The sequence below is a fragment of the Felis catus genome, chromosome B1 (genome assembly GCF_018350175.1).
Source record: "Felis catus isolate Fca126 chromosome B1, F.catus_Fca126_mat1.0, whole genome shotgun sequence".
In the NCBI taxonomy this organism is placed as follows: Eukaryota; Metazoa; Chordata; class Mammalia; order Carnivora; family Felidae; genus Felis; species Felis catus.
Genome location: NC_058371.1, coordinates 9,013,009 through 9,022,407, shown reverse-complemented (window position 1 = coordinate 9,022,407; position 9,399 = coordinate 9,013,009).

Here is a 9,399-nt window from a genome sequence, read left to right as displayed (position 1 = left end):
GTCCACTACATGTCAGCTCTCTAGATACAGACTTCACAGAGCATTTCTTATCTACTTCATCTATTGGCACTTATATACAAACTTGATATTTAGTTGCCCTTTCATTTATTTGTCACTGTCCACTAGACTAGAAACATAAAAGAGAACAGCGGTTAGGTTACACATTTGCAGATCGCCATTGCACTGCCACGGTCCCATGTACAGTGATGGCACTCAGTGGTCGTGTTGACCGATGACGTCTGATTCCTCACTAAGCACCTCAATATGTTAAGAGTCATGTGTGTCGCAGAGTTTTATAAATGCATCTCATCAATTATTTTACTAAACAGGTAAAACAACATGTTGCTAAAACATTGCAAATCACTCAGTGGGAATCTCAGGCACTACAATTTTTCCTACCTCTGTCTTTATCTGACTTAAATCAGAGTGTCTCTTTCCAGTTGAATCACAGTTCATGTGTGTACATTCCTGGTCCATCTCTTTTGAGAATAGTTGCTTCTTCCCAGATAGGCCATGTATGGCAAAGGAAATGGAGTAGACTTTGTCCTTCATACATATCATCTTTCATCAGAAACCAACCGCCTTCTCTGATGTCCAGTCAATGAGGTCACAGGGCAAGCAAACTCATGGGGATGTGAAGGATGAGAGATTCATAATCTATAAACTATGGCTATTGGTCACCAGGAATTGTCAATGCCCCAAATACCTTCCTCACTCTCTCTATCAATCACCCCTTTGCTTGGTTTCATTGCCCGAAATATGTGTATTAACAATCACTTGGGGATAAAAAGTCTGTTATATTCAAATACCCTAGAGGGATATGCTGATAGAAGAGAGGGAGGAAATTACTCAATGACTCAGCAAGGAAGTAATTCTAACTGAAAACCCTTCTCTCCCCCACCCCCACCCAAGAGGAAGGAACTTCCTCATGAATAAGAGAAAGGAAATGTCTTAACATCACCGGAGAAGAGATAAACTAGCAAGGATAAATCTTCTGTTTCAGGGACATCCGTGAGAACTGAGCAAGGCAGAAGAACAGACATCACTAGATAACTAACTACCATGGAACAAAATTCTATAGTAAAAAAGAGATTGATGAGCACATTAAAGAATTTTGCTCTTCTGCACAGTGAAGGAAACAATCAGCAAAACTAAAAGGCAAACGACAGAATGGGAGGAGATATTTGCAAATGACATATCAGATAAAGGGTTAGTATCCAAAATCTACAAAGAACTTATCAAACCCCACACCCAAAAAAACAAATAATCCAGTGAAGAAATGGGCAAAAGATATGAATAGACACTTCTCCAAAGAAGACATCCAGATGGCCAACCAACACATGAACAGATGCTCACCATCACTCATCATCAGGGAAATACAAATCAAAACCACACTGAGATACCACCTCACACCTGTCAGAATGGCTGAAATGAACAACTCGGGCAAAAACAGAAGTTGGCGAGGATGCGGAAAAAGAGGATCTCTTTTGCACTGCTGGTGGGAATGCAAACTGGTGCAGCCACTCTAGAAAACAATATGGAGGATCCTCAAAAAATTAAACATAGAACCTATCACCCAGCAACTGCACTACTAGGTATTTATCCAAGGGATACAGATATGCTGTTTCAAAGGGGCACATGCACCCCAATGTTTATAGCAGTGCTATCGACAATAACCAAAGTATGGAAAAAGCCCAATTGTCCATTGACGGATGAATGGATAAAGAAGATTTATATATATACCTATATACATATATATGTATATATATACATATATATGTGTGTATAGGTGTGTATATATATATATATATATATACACACACACACACATACATACATACAATGGAGTATTACTCAGCAGTCAAAAAAGAATGAAATCTTGCCATTTGCAACTCTGTGGATAGAAGTGGAGGGTATTATGCTAAGCGAAATTAGTCAGAGAAAGACAAGTATCATATGACTTCACTCATATGAGGAATTTAAGAAACAGATGAACATAAGGGAAGGGAAGCAAAAATAATATAAAAACAGGGAGGGGGACAAAAGATAAGAGACTCTTAGAGATCAAACTGAGGGTTGCTGGAGGGGTTGTGTGTGTGGGGGGGTACTAAATGGGTAAGGGCATTAAGGAATCTACCCTGAAATCATTGTTGCACCATATGCTAACTTGTATGTAAATTAAACAATAAATTTAAAAAAAAAAGAATTTTCCTCAATTTTACTTGATTTTAGTTTTATAAGATTTATGAATGCACACTGATAAACTCCTCTGAGCCTCCATTTTCTCAACAAATGACAGTCATAGTGACAATGTGATGAGGTTATGCATAGGAAACGAGATCGCCTATCCGTAGATGTTAGCATGGCATCCAGTAGAAGCTAAACCAACACTAAAGTCCTCCCCTATTTCTTGGATGGATGAATAGAACTCTTATGCCACAGGGGCTACTGGAATGACTGAACGAGCTAAGATATACAAAACGAGCTTTGGAAGGTGTAAAACACCATCCTAAGGTTCATGACAATTATTACTACTAGCACAAGGATTGTGCATGGCCAGTTGTCAGGGATCTGTGTCTCCAAACTGAGCACGGAAGCAGCTGTAGTCAACGTCAGGTTATAGACGATTGTTTCACTATGGTACAAGAGCCTCTGTCCTGGGAGTCAGGGACCCTGGGTTTGACTTCAGCCCTGATACTTAATACTTCGGAGAGCAGGTAAGATCATAACCAACCTTGGTTTCGACCTCTTATATGATGGAAATGATCATAATACCCATAATACCTACTCAACAGTAGTTACAGTATTTAAGCAAAGTGACGGAGGTGAAGTCCTTCTAAAATTGTAGGGAAGCAGCAGGTCAAAGAAGGAGCTGGAATCTCAGCTCGGAAGGCCCACAAATTACTTACCTTCTCTGAGTCTCTGTCTTTCTTTTATTATTTTTTTTATTTTTTGTAACATTTGTTTTTGAGAGACAGAGAGAGGGAGAACATGAGCACGGGAGAGGCAGAGAGAGAGGGAGACACAGAATCCCAAACAGGCTCCAGGCTCTGAGCTATCAGCACAGAGCCCGATGGGGGACTCAAACCCACAAACCACAAGATCATGACCTAAGCCGAAGTTGGACGCTTAACCAACTGAGCCACCAGGCACCCCTGAGTCTCTGTTTTGCAACCCTGCAAGATCAATACCTCAGGGTCATTGTGAAGATGAAGTAATGAAGCAGGTCAGAGCTTCTCAGACATTTCAGCCAAGTGCCTTTAAAAGCAGAGGAGTGACCTGTGCACCCAGAGGAATCAAGCGGAAAAGGGAAAAGTGCCACTATGAGCATGAAATTTCTCTGAGGTTTTTGAATTAATTGTTATCTTTTATGCAAACGGTGCATTTTCCCGCAAACTATGAGCGTTTCATTTTTAAAATCTTTTCCCCCCAAATCTTTCAATAATAGTAATTTTTGAGGAAGAAACACGATGTTTACCCACTGATTTCAGATAATCCAGGGCATCACTGCCTGGTTACAGAAACACAATATTGTAAGAAGGGTTGGCAGGGCTTGGATGACAGCAATTATGGCTTCATTTTCACCCCCTCCGAATGGCAGCCGTATTGTTCCTATTAGAGGTTTCCTACCTCAATGACCAACCATACCTCCTCCTTCTCTCTGTTCCCTGGGAGGACACAACCCACAGGCGATCTCTGCCATACATACCCTTCCTGCTACCAAGTGACCACAGGTTTTTTTGCAGCCTAACCTCTCCCCAAAAACGTTTATTCCAGTCTCATTCTGAACATTTTCAGGTTATCTAGAATGCATCGAAATTGTTTTAGACTCAAATTATGTTGTGGTTAACTTACAGATGACTTTCAATAGCAGCAGAAAATTCAATCTTGCACGGCCATGTCCCAAGTTACACAATCTAGGAATGTAAAAACGATTTACTGTTTTAAGTAACTGTAAAAATTGCTATTTCATCCTGTATATTTAGAAGATGTGTCTGTCCGGATTTAGGCTCCGGATGTAGTGGATCAATTTAGGCTATTTTCATCTTACAAATTAAATATATAGAAACACTTGGTTAAAACTTAATTCTGCATTTCAGTGGCTCAATTTTCTGTCCTAGCTGTAGCATTAAATCCATATATTCCTTGAATACAGCCACCAGGCCCTATTCAACTCTGTATCCTGACTACCACCTGGCGAGCAGCCTTGCCCATAATAGGAGCTTGGAAAAGTTTTCTTCGATGCATGAAATACAGATCTGTCCATAACTGCCCTTTGAGATTGAATAGCTAACTTTTGCAAGAAACTTTATGGGTACATAAGTGATTTAACCTGTGTCTGTAACCTTTATCACAAAAATTCTGGAATCAAATCAAATTTGTTTCTCTGAAGTTGTATGATTTATTGGAATTCTTTAAGTCTGGGTCATTCAAGTAAAAAGCCTCTATGTTCAAATTAGGAGAATCTTGTCTAATGAAAAGAAATTATCATAGGCACTGTAAGAATTTTCTGATTTTCTACTTTAAAAAATCAGTAAAGGGGCGCCTGGATGACTCAGTCGGTTGAACGTCTGACCTCGGCTCAAGTCACGATCTCACAGGTTGTGAGTTCGAGCCCCGCGTCGGGCTCCGTGCTGACAGCTCAGGGCCTGGAGCCTGCTTCAGATTCTGTGTCTCCCCCTCTCTCTGCCCCTCCCCTGCTCATGCTCTGTCTCTGTCTCTGAATAAGAAAGTAAACGTTACCAAAAAAAATTTTTTAAACAGTAAATGGTTTCAACTAAACACATGTGAAAAAGCAATTATCTTAGGTAACCAAATCTAGCACATTCCCACAGGCTTCAAGTCGATTCAATGTTCTGCTGTGTGGTTTTTCATTATTGTCCTGTTTCATATGGTAACAGTGTGAGTTCTTAGTAGTAACCTATCAGTCTCTTTGTTCTTATTGGCCTTGGCTGGTGAAATCCGGGTTCATTATTTAAAACCGTCAGATATCAGGGTGCCTGGCTGGCTCAGTCAGTAGAACATGGGACTCCATCTCAGGGTCAGGAGTGCAAGCCCCATGCTGGGCATGGAGCCTATGTAAAAGTTTTTAAAAAGTAAAATAATCATATCTATATTATGGTGTCTTTAGTATATAATTTTCCCTCTTGTGTTTATTCTTTAAAACTCAAGTAATCTCTTCACCTCTGTTCCCCTCTTTGCTGACTGATAATAATTTGCTGGTTATTTTGATAGAAATAAGTTTGATTTAAATTGTGGAAAATAATTCTAGGAAGGATGCTAAGTGAATAAGAAATGACCCATTGTACCTCTTACTCCAGAATTTTATATCTTCTCAAAAGAAAAAAAATTTTTTAACGTTTATTTTTGGGAGACAGACAGAAAGAGACAGACCATGAGCAGGGAGGGGCAGAGAGAGAGGGAGACAGAATCTAAAGCAGGCTCCAGGCTCTGATCTGCCAGCTCAGAGCCCAACACAGGGCTCAAACTCATGAACCATGAGATCATGATCTAAACGGAAGTTGTACTTTTAGATGACTGAGCCACCCAGGAACCCCCAAAAATGTCTTTTATTTTAAAGAAAATATCCTTTTAAAATATTTCATACTATTAAATAACTCATATTTTAAAAATAAAGATGTTAATTACTGGGGACACTAAATTATATAAACCATATTTTAAATATTTCATGCTTTAGGTTGATATTTTCTTCCACTTTCCAAAGACCGAAAGTCAATATTTAGATGTGCTAAAAGCAAAATGACTCAAAAAGTACTAACTGCCAATTTTTTAGAGATGTCCATCAAAAATAAAACAAACAAAGAAATCTAAACAAGTATCAACCCCAATCTGGACACAAAACACCCACCATTACTGCCTCCCTTCCTACTAATACCAAAACATAATTATCACTTTATCAACTTATAAAAGAGTACTATTCCATTCCTTTTATCTATGTGACCAGCAGGTTTACAAACTATCAGTATTGTCACTACATCTGAAGTTATAAACATTGTATAGTTATTTTTTTTAATTTTTTTAATGTTTTTATTTATTTTTGAGACAGACAGAGGCAGAGCATGAGCAAGGGAGGGGCAGAGAGAGAGGGAGACACAGAATCCGAAGCAGGCTCCAGGCTCCGAGCTGTCGGCACAGAGCCCGACGCGGGACTCGAACTCACAGACCATGAGATCATGCCCTGAGCTGAAGTCAGATGCTTAACCGACTGAGCCACCCAGGCACCCCTGGATGGTTATTATAAATAATCACAAGAGGTGTCTCCAAATCCTATACAAAAGGAGATTGTGCCACCACTGACTTCGGTGCCGTCTACTGAAATAGTCTGATTCTCTGCACACGCATTCCCTGAATGTCAGCTTGGATTAGAAATGTATTCAGGGGCACCTGGGTGGCTCAGACTGGTGAGTGTCTGACTCTTGATTTCAGCTCAGGTCGTGATCTTACGATCCTACGGTGAGATCAAGCTCTGCATCAGGCTCTATGCCATTTCTCTCTGTCCCTCCCCTACTTGTGCTCTGTCTCCCTAAAAATACATTTAAAAACATTTAAAAAATAGTTTTAAAAATATATTCAAAGCATATGTATTATGCTGCAACTTTTTTTTTTTCAGGGCTGCCTCCCTGCATCTTTATTGCTAAGGGATCAAGGACTTTAAATACATTTAATTGTTTCTAAAATGCCACTGAGAAAACAGACCTGCTACCATCTAAGAAATTGCACAGAAAAATGTAATTAATGTTGGCTTACAAGGTCCATTTTACAATGCTTGTACACCCAATCATCACTCTTCGTGTATTTTTTTTTTACTTCCTTTTTTTTCCTCTTTTCTTTTTTTAATTTAAATTTTAGTTAGTTAACATACAGTGCCATACTGGTTTCAGGATTAGAATTCAGTGACTCATCGCTTCCATACAACAAACACCCAGGGCTCATCACAACAAGTGCCCTCCTTAATGCCCATCATTCATCTAGCCCATCTTCCACCCACTTCCCTCCATCAACCCTCAGTTTGTTCTCTATCATTAAGAGGCTCTTAATGATAAGAGCCATCATTTCTTTCCCATCTTTCCCCCACACCCCACCCCACCCCCCGCTTCCCATGTTCACCTGTTTGCTTCTTAAATTCCACCCTTGAGCGAAATCATACAGTATTTGTCTTTCTCTGATGGACTTATTTCGTTTAGCATAACACATTCTAGCTCCATCCATGTCATTGCAATTATGCCACACTTTAAAAGGTACAAAGATCTGAGGAGAAAAAAATACTAACCATATTAGGGTAATCAAATTAGGTAACAAATGATTATGGTATGAGGTTGTGAGGAAATCACACTTCCTACGTTTGCTTCATTGTGTATTTTCTTACAGAGTTAGTTATCTTATGAATTATGCTGATATGCATCTTGAAGATGCTTATTTTACTCTGAATGAAAAAAATATTAAGTAATTGTGGATGATAGGATATGAGCTACAATTTCGCTGAGAGCAGATGAATGAATGTGCAGAAGAAGACTTTCCGGGGTGGGAAGATTCTAAGACCCGGTCTACAGAAGGACTCTGGGTATCACGTGGCAGACTGAACAGAAAAGACAAGAATGAGCAAAATGCATGCTCTACGCCTGCCTCAAGTGTGTTTGAAGTGCAGTCACAGGAGTATTTCAAGTAAATAAAAGGCTGTAAGGGGTGGGGGAATAGGGAAGGATAAGAGTCCGGACACCTTAAGGGCAAAGCAAAACATGTGCACTCCACCTAGGATAAAAAGGGAGCCCAGAAGAGCATTCACACCTAGACAGAGCAGGAAAGTTTTAGAAGCTGAAGGTCTTTGTGAGAAGGGAGTGGTGAGTTGGGAATTTAGGGCGCAGTGTAGAAGGTTGGGTAGATAAGGAACCGAGAGACAGAGAAGGACTGAGCTTAGTTGGAGACCTCAGAGCCTGAGCAGTGTCTTGAAAGACTGAGGTCCAAAGGGTGGACATTGCATTCTGACAGTATGAAACACAAACAGAAGCCCACAGAGCCTGGGAAACTGAGCAACTGGGAGGAGCCTGAGAAGAATTATGAAAATTGATGTTGAAATAACTAAAGATACAGAAGAAACATAGATTATGACCAAGTGCTGCAATTATGGTGTAAGGTGCACACTGGTGAGTTCTTTTTTTTTTTTTTTTAATGTTTTTGTTAATTTTTGAGACAGAGAGAGACAGAGCATGAGCAGGGAATGGGCAGAGAGAGAGGGAGACACAGATCAGAAGCAGGCTCCAGGCTCTGATGGTCAGCACAGAGCCCGATGCGGGGCTTGAACTCACAAACTGTGAGATTATGACCTGAGCCGAAGTCAGACGCTCAACCGACTGAGCCACCCAGGTGCCCCGAGTTAATTCTTACTGAAGACTCACTTTGGGGCTTGCTGAAAATCAGCATACTCACACATAAATTTTACATAAATTGCATCTTTTGAAATGTTTATTTTTTTTTATTGAGAAAGAGAGAGCATGTGCAAGCAGGGGAGAGGCAGAGAGAGAGGGAGAGAAAGAACCCCAAGTAGGTTCCACACTGTCAGCGCAGAGCCTGATGAGGGCCTCGGTCTCACCAACTGTGAGATCATGACCTGAGCTGATATCAAGAGTCAGATGCTTAACCAACTGAGCCACCCAGGCACCCCATAAGTTGCATTTTAAAGCAATCAGGTCAAAGGATCGAGATTTTGGCAAAGACAACCGAATGCCATCGGGCCAGGGATGTGCAGTAAACATATCACCCCTTTCCCTCCTGGGAGATGCTCTCAGGTTATAGTGATGGTTTCCAGGCCATCCAGAGGGGAGACATGCTGAGACACGGAAAGCCATGAACAGGAAGGAACTCCCTGGACATCTTAGTCCCCAGCCAGCCTTGACATATTTACCTGTTATGCTTGCAAATGACTTTGATAAGCCACATTGCCCAAATCTCACCTCTGGTTTACAGGTACAGTCTCTCAAGTACTCCCAATGCCGTCTTTCTGTGTTATCCAAGGATTATAAGTAATGAGTAGGCAATCTGCATGTACAGTTACATTGTAATTACATTTTAACGACCATCGTGTGGAAATGGACCATCATTTATCTTCCGTACCACATGGCCTGGGGAACTGAGTGTGGCTGGCCTAGCTGAGATCTATCACCATGGTTTAAAGGAAACAGGAAGACCTACAGGGAGGAACTGGGGTCGTACGAGCTCTGATGGAATTTGATCCTAGCAATAAAGAACTATTGTTGAGTTTCTGGTCAGGCAATTTAAAGGAACCATTAGATCTTGAACTCTGCAAGATTACGAATTATTTCTATAGTACTGAGTCTAAGCAGACAGCCATCCTCAAGGTAAAACAGACAGGCTTTATTTATT